At 34.7% G+C, this 16143-nt stretch overlaps 1 pseudogene; it reads right to left on the reverse strand.

Annotated features, from left to right (window-relative positions):
• Positions 1-1885: 1885 nt before the first annotated feature.
• Positions 1886-7988, reverse strand: LOC127428768 (uncharacterized; annotated as a pseudogene).
• Positions 7989-16143: the final 8155 nt, after the last annotated feature.

Consider the following 16143-nt stretch of genomic DNA (forward strand, 5'->3'; position numbering starts at 1 on the left):
TAGCATTTTTCATAATTGTCACAGTTTGGTACGTGTGGGACTAGGCCAATGCTCACTGTAATCAAGCACAAGACTTCCTAAGAGAGAGGAAAACCCCTTAAGAAGGAGGTGTAGAGGAGAAACCCATATCTCCCCCCCCCCCAAAAAAAAAAAAAGCCAGGCAGAAAAGCACATAAAACCTGAAACATACTGTAAAAACAACAAAAAATGCCCATGGAAATATTTTTCTAGTGTGTCACTTCCTGTTTGGGATTCTGTTTAGTTCCCCGTCCAGTCAGAAGCTATTTGCATGTACAATATGGCGTCTGAATGTTAAGTTGATAATGCAGTACAATCAAGATAATCAAGCCAGTGAAATCACAAAATGAAATGCTCCTGATGTACATCCACTGACAGTTACAATTTAATTTGGTTTATTAAAAACAGTAATGAATGAAAACTGACTGTATTGACTGAGACCGTAAACCACCAGTTGGATTGGTCAAGTCCAAACCTAAGATTGTTTTTACGTAGCTAATGTTGGCTTAAATTTCTTCAATAAAAAGATCAAAGTGTTCAGGATACCAATTTCATTAAAAGAGAAAGAAGAAATAGGAGAGGATCATTAAATGAGTGAAGCCTACAATATATTTAAATGTTCTAATTCATTGTGTAAGAAAACTTTTCTTTCTTCTACTTTCTTTCAGAAGTAGCGAGAGCAAGATGTTTTTATTTCTTTTTATTTCTATCTATTGTAAGCAAAATATCTTGCTTATCCGGCTTACCAAGCAGGCCCGGTTCTACCAGTTCTGAAGTCTGCTGAAAATGCTGAAGTCACTCACACCTGTATGCGAATGTTACTATGGCAGTAATCATTTATCAGTGTCATGAAGCCTGTTTTATTCAGTAGTGTGCTGAATGGGATGCCAAATAAACCATTGATGAGACCCATATCATGACCCATGAGCGTGTAAACGAGCTGATAATGTTTTCAGAATAAAACAGCTTTATCCACTTTGCGGCCAATATTAAAATAAGATTTTAGAATCTATAATTTCCGTATATTTTATTTTACTATTAAACCAGACTCCTGATGTAGAGTGTTAAACTGAATACTAAATATGGTAAAAATATACAATTAATAATGATACTCAGTCTTAATTCAGTTTTACTAACACGTGATAGAAAAGTAGCAGCAAAACTTGAAGCAATCGCAGAATAGTCCCATCAGTCTGTATACACTTCAGAAAACTGTGCATCATTCATTGAGTGCATGAGTGCACTACTACTTCTGGGATTAAAAGATACAACTATGTAAAATTTTTATCTTCTTTCTTCCATGTTCTACTTAACAACTGATGTGGCCCCTGTACCAAAACAATTGCACACCTCTGGTCAATTGAATATGTAAGTCTAATACTGTAAATTGGCAAGCAGACCTCCTTGAATCCCATCAAACACACAAAAATCCCTGCAGTTTGTAAACACACAATTGCTGCTTCAAAACTTATAAACGTGTATGATTGTGCAAATCAGTATGTCCTAATCTGCACACGCAGCATTTTGCTGTCATTTTCAGCGACAGATCATGTGGAAAAAACGAAGCAATAAATGTTTTGTATATAAAAAACTGTTATTTCCGTTGTTTTAGTAGATTTAAACATGATTTAATATATTTTAAGAAATGTATAATTACAAAACATCTCCACTTTATACAGAGCACCCCCACTATTTTCAGAAGCACCCTCAGTGATTTTAATCTGGAACCGGGCCTGTTACCAAGTGAGCCATTTATTTATTTATTTAACAATTTAAGCAGCTTTTAGCAATACAGTCAGCTTATTTTATTTCATTTTTGTTAATTTCATAAGGAACATAAATAAAAGACAATTTAAAGATTTGTGCATAAATTTTTTTTCATTTATTAATTTCCAGCTTCAAGACAAGAACATACATTATAAAATGATCATCAAGAAAAAAACACTCTTCAGGGGTATTTTAATAATGCTCATGCCTAACAACACACGCCCCTTGCTTTGGACGAATTTCACCAATGACTGTGATTTGATTTGGATCCCACACACAGTCTTCTTCAAGACCGCTTGACACCATGCCACAGTTTGGTGGGCACCAGGCAGTGTCAAATCCATTTTTATGCCAGGTTTTCTGCAATGGATGACCTTGATAGTTGATCTTTATCACTTTCCCAACATTGACCTTCACTCTCAGAACCACTCTCTGGTCAACTGGTAGATCCAGGGGGTATCTGGAGGCCTTATTTAGATCTCGGCTGAGGTAGACACCAGGCCCAAGCATCCCTTTAGAAGACTGTTTAAAGCCATAGACCTTGATGTGATCAGCAGCCTCCCTGGATGTGCCATGATACATTCTGTAGACTTTTCCTTCAGTTGGTGCTATGCAACTATTAAGGCATGGTGGAACATTTGGACCCAAGTCATCTTCAGCCCACATGTCTGCACCTGGACAAAATACAAATATTCTCAATATCCTCAAATTATTGTGAAAACTCAGGTTACCAGATCACGAGAAGAGAGGGAGAGAGATAAAAAGTATAAATTAAATAAATGTCAACAGTATAAAAATATTATTGGTTGTTACAAGGTTGATAGGCTTTATAAACCAAAACAAATTAGGCTTACCTCTGATGTTGCTCCTAACTCTGAATGCAGACCTTCTGAAAGCTAGTTTATAAACGGCGTACTGTTCAGGGTGTGTCCACGGAAGTTATTACATTGACTTTCAGTTTCTCTTCATAAAAACAAAAAACAAATTAATCAAATCTGATTAAACTGTGGCTGCCTTTTAAAGTTCTCCAACATCCAAAAGCAAAGAGAGTCTTACTAATGTTTCTCCAAGACCAATTTATTGATAATTCTGAAGTAAATATGGTGTGATTTGTTTCTAGGTTTTAATGACATTTGTCAAGCTTTTATGAAAACAAGCAGGAATGGCATTTATCTTTGTTTCATGTTCTGTTTTGTATTTTATGAGTAACCTTTGTATATAAGGAAGTATGCGTGTTTGTATAATGAAAAACAGTACACAAGTAATGTGACCTGCGTAATGCTTATTAATTCAAATTTTTCTTGTTATTTTATTGTTTTTATATTATTTGAATAAATATTTTTAAATGAAATGTTCCAATAAAATTGAAATGACAAGAAGGACTATCAACTTCAAATATATATTTTAAGTTTCGTTTCTGCCATAAAGGATTGTTTTCCTGTAAATGCTCCACCTAGTCAGAAACTATGTACATAGCTGTGACAGACTGAGTCTCAAGAGAAAAGATCAAAAGTGTCAGGTTGATGAACAATAACATATGACGTAGCTAAGTGTAGCTGAGTAGGTGTCAGAGTACAGTCGATTGCTTATTTCTCTGATGAATTCAGTCTGAGCAGAGAGTAATCTGACTCAAATTTCCATAGAAAATGTAGTCTATTCTAATTATTAATTAGAATCAGAATGAGCTTTATTGCCAAGTATGCCTACACATACAAGGAATTTTATTTTTTTATTTTATTTTATTTTTTTGTTTTGGTGACAGAAGCTTCCAGTGCACAAACATTACAACAACAAGACAGAGATAATACAAATATTTAAAAAAAAGCTAATAGAAAATATAAGTATATAGAAATACACAATAAGACTGAATATATATATATATATATATATATATATATATATATATATATATATATATATATATATATATATATATATATATACGTATGTACAAATACAAAACTGTTATATACAGATAGTGCAAGGGAATGTAATGCAGAAGAGGTAGGATATTTTAAATAAATATAATTTACTAAACTGTGTACTGCACGTAATTACTGCTCAGTTGGGCAGTTTAAGTACGTGAACCCACTTTTAAAATGAAGGGTGTATAGTGATTGCTTAGTGAAATCTAATTTTATACGATATTGTATGTATAACACTAATAAATTCCCAATATTTATATGAATATCCCAATTCAGTTGGCTGAATTTTCAGTCTGCTCAATCTGCGAAGTATATTTTTATCTCTTGACAAACAGTATATACACTTTACTTAAAATGTCATACATATGGCAGGTCATAAAACAATATAAAATAATAATTATAACCCGACAGATACTAAATGAGGTCTAGTGTGAGACTGTAGCCTGCGGACAGTGTTGGGTAAGTTACTCTAAAAAAAAGTAATTAATTACTAACTACTAATTACATCTTCTACAGTGTCATTAAATTACTCTATCCGTTGATATTCCATTGACTTGCTCATGGAAACCAGTTAGATTTCATTCCTGCTTTTGCCCATTTTTCCATAGATGTATAGATTCATATTTACTTCATGGATCCATGACAGCTCAGAATAATGTCCAAACATCTTAATCTTATTAATACTACAGTACACAGTAAACCAAGATTTAGTTTTTTGTTCCAAATAAAAACCTGAGGGGTAAAAAAAGATATTGCCTACACTGTAAAATATCCAACACATAATAACAACTGCTAGTTCAGCCAGGAAGTTTACACATCTGTTTAGAATAACAAACATAACAATGACTTGAAAAAAAGCCTTTGTACTGTAAGTTGAGAGTATTTGACTACCATACGCATGGACAGTGAGGTTCTCACTTGAAACTGAAGAAGAGATTTGTATTTTTTGAGTTACAGATACTAGGAAATGTGAAATACTTAGAATCTACACGCAAATACATGTTAGATCAACATTTTTGTCCAGCTTCAGCCTATGAAAATATTGTAGGACATTGCCCGCACTGACTGCACAATTCTCAATAAAATATCATTTTCCTGCTACTCACTCTCCAATATTTGTTGCTCAAAACAAACACCACATACTCTTTACTTTGGACGAATTACATCAATGACTGTGACTCATCTCGGATTCCAAACACAGTCTTCCTCAAGTCCACTTGGCACAATGCCACATTTTGGGGGGCACCAGGCAGTGTCATACCTATGCTCATGCCAGTTTTCTTTCATTGGGTGACCTTGATTGTCAATCTTCTTTACTTTCCCAACATTAATCTTCACTCTCAGAACACTTCTCTGTTGTATGGGTACATCATGATCAATCTTTGTGCTGGCTTTGTTTAGATCTCGGCTGAGATAGACACCTTGTCCAAATATGCCACCAGATTGACGAAAACCAAAGGCTTTGATTTTTTCTGCATCCTCCTTTTTTGTGCCATGGAACATTGTGTAGATTTATCCTCAACTGGATCTTCTGTATTTTGAAGACAGAGTGGAATTTCATCAATGAAAGTAATTCGTTTCGGATCCCAAACACAGTCTTCTTCAAGACCACTTGGCACTATGCCACTGTTTGGAGGGCACCAGGCAGTGTCATAACCATGATCATGCCAGGTTGTTCACATTCGGTGATGCTGAGAGTATGAGAAGCTCTTAAGTAAATTCTGACAGCCTGAAGCATATTTTGGAGTGAGCAAACTGTAGTGTGGTTGCTTAGATGTTTGTTAAATTACATATCAGCAAAATTTCAGTCATACTGGAACATTTAAAAAGTTTTTAGGTTTATTTTTTGTCTTTAGGTTTCTTTCTTCTGCGCTAGCTTCTATACACTGTAAACACTAATAGTAATCTCAAATTATAAAAAATAGTTTACTCAATTTAATCTTTCTACTATTCTTACTAGTTTAAATTAAGTTACAGTTACTCTCTAAATCCTGAAGTTGTCATTAATAAAAACATTTAAGTGGTCCTAATTAAACATTACTTGAAATGTCACATTTTGGAATCATAACTCAAATACATAAGTTCTTTAAAATTTGGCTTCAAGTACTACTAACTTAAAATTACCAAGTACAAAATTGCGGCTGTGTGGAATACCCATAAACCCTTGCGCTTGAATAAATTATGTTTGTTTGGTCCAAACAAGGTAACTTATGTAGTGAAATAATAGTTTTTTATTTAAAAATGTATTTAGTTTTTAATTCTTATGACTATTGTTGTTGTTTTGTTGTAGCTGGTTGATAATTGAGATTTTTGTGAAGTCAACATGAGGGTGATAAGTGTTACCTCTGGTGAAATTTGAGCCTGTTTAGTTTAAGCCATTCTTCTTTACTCAACTGTACTTTACAGAGGGCAGATTTATGTGCACTATGAAGTACTGAGTCCAGTGTGCCATATGGCTAACTTAGAGTCTATTCATAATTTCCCTTATCCCTCATATCTTTCTGTATAAGACATATTATAACCCAATTTAAATAATTAAATCAAAGCAACAATACTTTAATCATAGATGAGTTAAGATTACTTGTAACTAGTTAACATTACTTAAAAAATAACATTCAGTTTACTTGAACCAAATAAGTATGTTTACTTAAAGCATGCAAACCCATTGCCTTGAAAAATCTAAGTAAGGTCAACTAATTAGATTTTACAGTGTACTACTCTAGCTACTCTTGGAATTTGGCAGTGCGATACTGAAGATATTGATGACTTTTGTATGACAAAATGCTTGTTAAGTTCCTCATATGTAAGTCAGTTTGGTTAAAGCGTCTGCTAAATGACTACGTGTAAATGTTTTATTCTATGAGATTTCTCCAAGTGCCAAATAAGATTGGCAAAAATATATGAAGTGTGATTGTATTTGAGGCATAACTCAGATCACATTAGAAAGTATGTTTAATTTATATATATATATATATATATATGCTTCAATGTAGTTAGCTACTTTTTGTACAAAAAAGTAAACAAAACAAAAGCATGTGGTCACATGCATAAAAAACAGGGCAGAACAGAACGTGGTTTTATGGTAATTAAGAAAAAGGCTATGTGATCAAAAAATAGATTAAAATAAATTAAAAGTAATTTTAAATTTCTAGTTGAAAAACTACATGGTCTACAGTTCTTTATTTATTTACTTTTTATAACAGTGCACAGATTCATCATTTCCTTTTCTACCCTACTTTTGACATTTTCATTTATATGTGATCTTATTATTGGTATTTCATCTGTTATACAATAATTTATTTTATAATAATTTGCACTATACACAAGTATCAAACATGCATCTGCACTGGATCACCATTTATTTGACTTAAAATATCGCTATCAACTGGCAAAAGGAAGTGTATATTTTATCCAATTTTTTACAACCCTTGAAATTAAATATTTAGTCAGTATGATCTCTGGCCCTCATTGGCTTATTGAGATCCCTTTAACTAACCTAATAATATTTTCAGTAGTTTCAGTAGTTTAGTATAGTTACCTGGATTTAACATACATAGCTTGACATTGCTTTACTATGTAAAAATAAATAAATAAAAAAGAAGAAGAAGAAAAAAGAAGTACCAACGTATTTCATGTTTGGCTTGCAGGCAATGTGTAAGGTTGAACAAACTGCACTGTGCAAATATTCAACTTAAAATATTAAAGAATCACCTTTAAAAATACAGAGATAAATTAGACCAAAAAAAAAAAAAAAAAACAAGAACAGTACGAGTAGTCTCTTTTATTCTTTGAAAAGAAGCATCTTGGTTGAACATTAAATTTTTGTCTATTAATATTGTTAGTAGCATTACACTTGGACAAATTATGTTGATGATCTGAATTCATCTTGGCTCCCAAACACAGTCTTCTTCAAGGCCGCTTGGCACCATACCACAGTGTCATACCCATGATCATGCCAGGTATTCTGCAGTGGATGACCCTGATAATCTATTCTTTTTACTCTTCCAACATCAACCAAAAGTCTTATAACAACCCTTTCATGCTCACACAGATTAAGAGGGTATCTGCTGGCCTTGTTGAGTTCTCGAGGTAGACATCACGTCCCAGCATGCCATGTCCAGATGGCCGAAAGCCAAAGGCATTGATCTGTTGTGCATTACATAGAGAGGTCCCGTGATACATTAGGTATACATTACCATTCACAGGTTCTGTATAACTTTGGAGACATGGCACCCCTGGATACATGTCATCCTCTGCCCACATGATTCCAGAATGCAAACCTAACAGTTAAAAGGTTGCTGGTGAGAAGAATTAGAGGTTTGTTGTTTCATCATATTCAAATCAAAAATGTCTTTAAGAGATAGGAAAGGAATATGTTGCTTACCTCACAGATGACAAATTCAGACTGAACAAAAAGCTGATTAAGAGATGCACTCTATCATTATGGAAATACCTCAAGGCCACACATTATAACAAGAGACCCGACTTTTAATTTAATTTAGCATGTTTCATTGCAACATGCATCTGTCAAATGTACCAGGTGCTGTTTTCTGATTTAACAGAGAGAAGCATGTGAATATGAATAAAAGATTCAGTCTGAAACGATTTAGACAATGAAATGTATTTTCACCACACAGTGCAAGTGTACATAATTCAATGTTGATATTTGTGCTTCTCATTGTCATCATCTTTTTGACACTCAAAAATCATCTAAAATCATCTTCACATCATTATACATTGTACAGTCACTGTAACTAATATAGTGGTACAGTTTACTGCTGTACTTTAAGCTATCTCTGGCAAAGATAAGATAAAAGGATATTATTATTCACAGTTTGGAGCTGGTTTGTTATAACAGTGACTTAACACAGGGGTTTTAAACTGGGGTCCGGGGACTCAAGGGGGCCGCAAGGGGTGCTAGGGGGTCCACAAAAAATTAAGAGAAAAAAAGTGTAAAAATGTTGACATTATTGCAGTTTCAATCTGAAATCATTAGATTTATCATGATTATTTTATTGTAATTAAAATTATTAAAATATTCTTATTTGTAAGAAATAAGGGTTGTAATTCACTATACTCTGTAAAGCTGCTTTGAAACAAAATGTATCGTTTTATTGTATACTTTTACAATAAACATACAAATTTAAAATAAAATATAATTTTTTATATTGAATTGAATTGAAAATGTTCTCTTTCTGGTTTAAACATCTACCACCATAAGCATACGTCATATCACTCCAACATAAGAAAGATACACTGTCAACTTCATAAGAAGTAAATATTTTCCATATAATAGTTTAATAATTTATTATGGCTTTAGTAAAATGACAACATAAAAGCCAAGAAATTAAATTTAGCAAACAAGAAGTCTTTATATTATCATGTTTAGTACTTTTCTTACACAGGGTTCCCTCACACAGGCATCATCAAATTTGGAGGTCCTTGGCATCAGAAAGTTTGAAAACCCTTGGCTTAACACAAGGTTGTGTCTTTAAAAATCATAGGTCGATAATAAAACAAGCATCCTTTTGATAGCAATTTAAATTATTTGTAAGATATAAAAGTATGAAAAAATAAAAATCAGTGTAATTGTGCTTGGGTTCTTCTTATGCTATTCCTAACTTAACCTTTGTCTTGCCAATAATGAGATGCCTCACAGATAAAGAGCAAACTGAGAAGGGGTACTTGTATTATTAGACCAAAAAAGACATTTCCAGACAATTCTGTAATATATATATATATATATATGTATATCTCGCTTTCCCGCTGATCAGCTGATTCAGCGCTGGCCGCACTCCATCATGGCCCGGCCACGCCCTCCTCCTCCTCACAACATATATATATATATATATATATATATATATACAGGGTTGGGAGTGTTACTTTTGAAATGTATTCCACTACAGATTACAGAATGTTACAAATTAAAATGTAATTTGTAACGTATTCCGTTAGATTACTCAAGGTAAGTAACGTATTCTAAATACTTTGTGGTAACCTCCTCGTGGTCGCTATAATGTGGTTCGTTTTCGGTGGGGTGCGTGGTGAGTTGTGCGTGGATGCCGCGGAGAATAGCGTGAAGCCTCCACGTGCTATGTCTCCGTGGCAACGCGCTCAACAAGCCACGTGATAAGATGCGCGGGTTGACGGTCTCAGACACAGAGGCAACTGAGATTCGTTCTCTGCCACCCAGATTGAGGCGAATCACTACGCGATCACAGGACTTAAGCGCATTGGGAAATGGGCATTCCAAATTGGGTGAAAAAGGGGAAGAAAATCCCCCCCCAAAAAAGAATAAGATTTTTGTCCTAACATCAAAAGTCTTACTAAAAAAGAAGAAATTATGATCCAACCTGAATTTTCTTGATAAAAAAAATTATCGTGACTGGTAACATGTGCATGTATAATGGCTAGAAATAGCATTTTAGCTTAGCGTAAAGCTGACAATTTACACAAGGTTTATTTCTATTTCTTCTGCTCCAAACTTCAAACTTACTTCTCTGTCTGCTCGTATGAATGTAACACATCATAAGAAAATGTTTCACTGCTGTTCAAATGCACTTTGGATCACATCATTTATATGTATAAATGTTTTCCATCTGAAAGGACTAAATATTAAATGAAACAAATGACAAAAAAATGCAAATTAATTCTTTTTGAATGTAACTGTATTCTAAATACCAATGATTTAAACTGTAACTGCAGTGGAATATACATAACTTATATTTTGTATTTTAAATACATAATCCTGTTACATGTATTCCGTTACTCCCCAACCCTGTATATATATATATATATATATATATATATACATACATACACACACTACTGGTCAAAAGTTTAGGGTCACTTACTCATTCTTTATTATTATTATTTTTCTCATTTTAGAATAATAGTGAAGTCATCAAAACTATGGAAGAACAGAAATAGAACTATAGGAATTGTGTTGTGACTAAAAAAAAATAAAAATAAATCAAAACTGTGTTATATTTTAGCATCTTCAGAGTAGTCACCCATTGCCTAGAATTTGCAGACATGTACTCTTGACATTTTCTCAACCAACTTCTTGAGGCATCACTTTGGGATGCTTTTTAAACAGTATTGAAGGAGTTCCCATCAATACTGGGCAATTATTAGCTGCTTTTTAAAATTATTTCCAAGTCATCCATTTCAAAAAAAAATTATTTTTTTTTTTTTATAATATTTTAGTTTTGTAATTAAATAAATTAATATGTTGGCACAATTATATTTTTGTCTACAAAGCTAATTTCAAACATTTAAACATACACCTTCAGATCAAAAGATTTTTAAGATCATGAGAAACTTTTCAGGCAAGTGACCCCAAACTATATATATACTGTATGTGTACTCTCCTACCACTTTATTAGGTACACCTGTACACCTACTTATTCATGCGATTTTCTAAACAGCCAATCATGTGGCAGCAGTGCGATGCATAACATCACGTAGATACGGGTCAGGAGCTTCAGTTAATGTTCACATCAACCATCAGAATGGGGACAAAAATGTGTTCTTAGTTATTTCGACCGTGGCATGATTGTTGGTGCCAGACGGGCTGGTTTGAGTATTTCTGTAACTGCTGATCTCCTGTGATTTTCATGTACAACAGTCTCTAGATTTTACTCAGAATGGTGCCAAAAAACAAACAAAAAAAAAAAACATTCAGTGGCTACTGTAACTCAGATAACCACTCAATTGTAGTGAGCAGAATAGCATCTCAGAATGTCGAACCTCAAGGCGGATGGGCTACAAAAGAAGACCACGTCGGGTTCAACTTCTGTCAGACAAGAACAGGAAACTGAGGCTGCAGTGGGCACAGCTCACCAAAACTGGACTGTAAAAGACTGGAAAAACATATGAGCTATTCTGCTCACTACACCAAATGTCTCTCTCTCTCTCTCTCTCACTCAAATTGTTTTATATTTGTTATTTCAGACTCCCTGCACCGAAAAAAGACAAAAGCCAACTCCTCAGGTGAACTTTCGCCCCCCCAGGAGACGAGCCCGGACCGGAAAAGGCCCTGACTTAGTCTCAGACCAGTCCCCTCCACGCAGACGTCCTCATGACTCTGAACTTTCTCCACCCAGAAAGCGAGGCCAGGGTGGAAGAGGTTCAGACTCAGATCTCTCTCTCTCACTCTCTCTCTCAAAAATAATGTAATTTAATAATTAATTGTATAAATAAACTTCCTCTCCAGTACATGATAGATTTATTTCTGGTCCATCATCAGAGTTTAGTATTACCAACAATAATACAAAAGTGTAAAAATCACGAGAAAGAGTTCTAAGATGAATGTATATCCATGATTATATGTTTGCATTCACTTAAAGGAATATTCCGGGTTCAATACAAGTTAAACTTAATCCACAGCATTTGTGGCATAATGTTGATTACCAAAAATGTTATTTTGATTCTTTAAAAAAAGAAGAGGGTTACAGTGAGAATTGGAAGTGGACACTTACAATGGAAGTGAATGGGACCAATATGTAAACGTTAAAATACTCACTGTTTCAAAAGTATAGCCACAAGACATAAACAATATGTGTGTTAACATGATTTTAGTATGATAAAAAGTTACCATGATGACGCAACGCCATTGAAGGGGTGGATGCCTGGATTACCACCTCCACTCTTCAATATATATATATATATATATCCTTTGAGTGAATTAAATTTAAACTGATCAGCATTTAACCTAAAGTGAATTATTTTAGTGGAACTAATCAGTATTTTGTAACACATATATCCTTTTGAGCTAATGATTTATTATTCTAAGTATCTTAATATGTGTTCTTTGTGGTGTCATGCTCGTACAAGCAGTTTGAGACCATTCCATATCTGTTTTCATGCTTTAGGAGACAGTGTGTCTCCTGACTAAGAGGCCTAGGTCACATAGCCCGCTTCTCTAGTGTCTTCATGACCCAACAACATACATTTGATTATGAATGTTTCTGCCAAGTTAATAAGAATACAACTTCAGCTCTAGTGAGAGAAAGTACAATTATCTCTATGTTTTAAGTTTCAATAAGATAAGACCTGTCTCCAACAGAAGCTTTGTAGTATAAGACCTTGAATAGGAGAAACTGTGTGTGTGTGTTTTTCCAAAGGTATTTCTGTTTCAGGAATTCAGTAAAGTGAGAACAGCAGTCAAGAGGTGGACAACTGGACCTCAGAGACCTACTACTGTCTATAAAGGGAAGACTGTCCGTGGCCTAGGACCTGACTCGGACCATTGGAGCCTATATACAGAACTAAAGCGTCATGCCAACAATCAATGAGATAAACAATGTACACGATGACCATGTTCAGAAATGTTCTATAGTTATCCATGCTTATAACCAATCAGAATTCTAGAAGCTAAAGCATTAATGTCAACTTGATACTGTATCTGACTATAAGTATTGATGTTTTTGGACCTGAGTTCAGTGCGTGATTCTCCTGTCTTCGAACTCAGAGGCTTTGGTACTGCTGACTTCTACTATTTGATTTTGCAAACTACTCTCTTCAGTAAAATTCAACTAATTTGATTGACACCTCGTCTCCAGGTCTTCATTCCAAGCCTACAGGTCTACGGGCCCAAGCTGTAATCCCCTACACCATAAACCCTGTAAACCAACAACAACGGCAATTTAAACAACTCAGCTCAAAGATTACACAGAAGAATTTAATGTAAGTGCTTTTATAAAATAATTAAAAGCTTCAAATTTCTGCCCTCAAAAGATTGTCTCCATTCACTTCCATTGCCTCACTGTAACCTCAATTTTTGCTTTGTAATTTGTAAGAAAAGGAAGGACGAGTCAAAATAAATTTTTGTGGTAATCAACATTATGCTACAAATGCTGTTGATTGAGCTTAATTTGTATTGAACCCAGAATATTCATTTAATTCAAGTCAAAATAGCTTTATTGGCATGAATGTAAATAATACAATATCAAAATCAGAATGAGTTTTAATGTCAAGTGTGCTCACGTACACATGGAATTTTTTTTTTTTTTTTTTTTTTGGTGATAGGAGGGCACCAATAATCCTCTCAGCAGTCCTGACTGTCCATTGTAGTTTCCTTTTGTCTGATTTGGTGGCTGAACCAAACCAGACAGTTATAGAGTACGGGAGGATTTCTCCTAAAGCCATTTTCATCTCCACTGTTTTGACCGTGTTCAGCTCAAGGTTGTTGTGACCGCACCAGACAGACATCTGATCAACCTACCATCTGTACGAAAACTCATCACCGTCGTGGATGAAGCCGATGACCGTGGTGTGGTCTACAGACTTCAAGTTCAGGTGCATGACAGTGGGGTCTTTTGCAGTGCAGTCATTCGTGTACATGGAGAAGAGCAGTGGAGAGAGAACGCATCCCTGAGGAGCACCAGGGCTGTGTTCCACTTCACACATAACTCCCCTAAGCACTTCCCCTTGGGGGAATCCCTGCCACCATTTTGGAAGTCCGTTCCACTCAAAGGTGCAGTATGTAAGATACAGAAACCCTTGTTATTAATGACACCTGTGGCCTTTAAGTGAACTGCAGCCAGCTACCTGTTGCTTGTGCACACTCTCCATAGGGACGCGAGCGAGCTTCGACCAAAACAATGACGTAACGTACAAAGAGGCTGAATGATTGTTTTACTACAAACTTTGAGAATAAACTAAAACTACTTATCAGCTAACATAGCATACTGATACACACATACAGCTACATACTACCAAACTATACCAGACAGTTTACTGTTGCACTGCACTGTTATGTTGCACTATTGTATGTTTTGTATGTCATATGTTGTACTACGAATAAAAAATTAAGTGTATTTGCTTAAATTTATCCTGTATACCTGACTTTTAGTATAAAGAGAATATCGTTGAAATTATTTGAAAGTTATGAAGCAAGGTAGCTTGCAGTTCATCAGCGTTAGCAGGCAAGATCAAGTTAGCTAAAATTACACAGATTGGCCTTATGCCTTATGGCACTATATTTCACATGCTTTGCAGTTATGTAAGCTTACCTGTCCAATAAGAAGAATGCCAATTCAGGGTCGGTTTTGATCCCCAAAACCGAATGAAGGTCCCTCCAGGAATCAAATGCCCTGCCGATGTTCACTCTAGTTCAGTGTTTCCCAATCTTTTTTCTGCCGCGACACACTTTTTACGAATAAAAATACCACGGCACACCACTATCCCACATAACCATCGTCAATAGCTTTCCTTTTCAAGAACTTGTCCATGTTTTCTGTCCGTCTTTGTAGCGTGTTTACTTGTAATGTTTGAAATTCAACTATGCAAAAAACACAAGTCACATAGGTACGCAGTGTGAGGTCCCAAGTGGCAAGAGCACTAATTGGGTAATGAAAAAACAACTAATTTGCTTCGTTTCTAATTTGTAGATTTGTTCTTGCAAATTAGTTCTTGCACTGCCACAGCAAATTACAGGGATGCAATCTCATGAGGGACAAAAAAGGTGAGACAAACACTGGTCCATGAAAATTTTTTCCAGGGATATTTTTTTAAAGAATAAGCTAAAAGCACCAATTCCAGTTATTTTAGTGATTCAAGTATAGCAAATTAACTGCAAAATTGTGCAGAATTAGCTGCAAAATAAAAAGTATTTTGGTGAGGCTTGCTTCTGTTTCACAAATTTTTTAAATTTTATTAACTGGTTAGTTCAGTGACCCCTTCTGGAGATGTCACTAGGTGGCGACAAATGAGCATCTTATGTGCTATGAGTGAGTCAGTGAATCATTTTGAGTCGTTCATGACCAAAATCTACCAAGAGTTTTATAGTGTTTAAGCATTAAAAGAACAAAGCAGATCTATAGTTTTCTTTCAGTCTGAGCATTATTTTTCATCCAAAAAGACAATAATAGTCTAATAATAGTGAGTTTCAATAATGTCCTTACCTTTTTCTTTATTAAAACTTGCACGGCTACAAATCTACTGACTTCAGTATAAGAATTATAAACATAAAGCAGATCTACGGTATCATTTTCCTACAGTATTTAAACTGCTGAGCATGACTTTTATCAGAAAAGACCACAATAATAGACAAATAATAATAACTTTGAGTTTCAATAATGTTATTTTGTCATTGTAAAGCACATTTTACACAAGTTAAGTGGAGGCAGCAACGCTCTGTTCAACGTCAGCGTCAAGCGCTCGCATTGCCCTCCACAAGACAAGAGTTGCTGAAAGCATCATGAAGGGGCGATTTTACGAGTTTGCCATGTAAAAAAGCGGGAGATGTTCACAATAAACATTGAAAACATATATTTGGAAGAGAGAAAAAAAGCTTTCAGTTGCTTTGATAGCAGAAATTAATAAAAGGACTCGTTTATGTTTAGGTCTAAGCGTTTTCTTGGTGAATTTAAATTAGTCCATTAACTGGGGACTCTGATATTCGGAAACGATAAAGTAATATTTAATT

This window comes from Myxocyprinus asiaticus, chromosome 38 (assembly GCF_019703515.2).
Source record: "Myxocyprinus asiaticus isolate MX2 ecotype Aquarium Trade chromosome 38, UBuf_Myxa_2, whole genome shotgun sequence".
Taxonomy (NCBI): Eukaryota; Metazoa; Chordata; class Actinopteri; order Cypriniformes; family Catostomidae; genus Myxocyprinus; species Myxocyprinus asiaticus.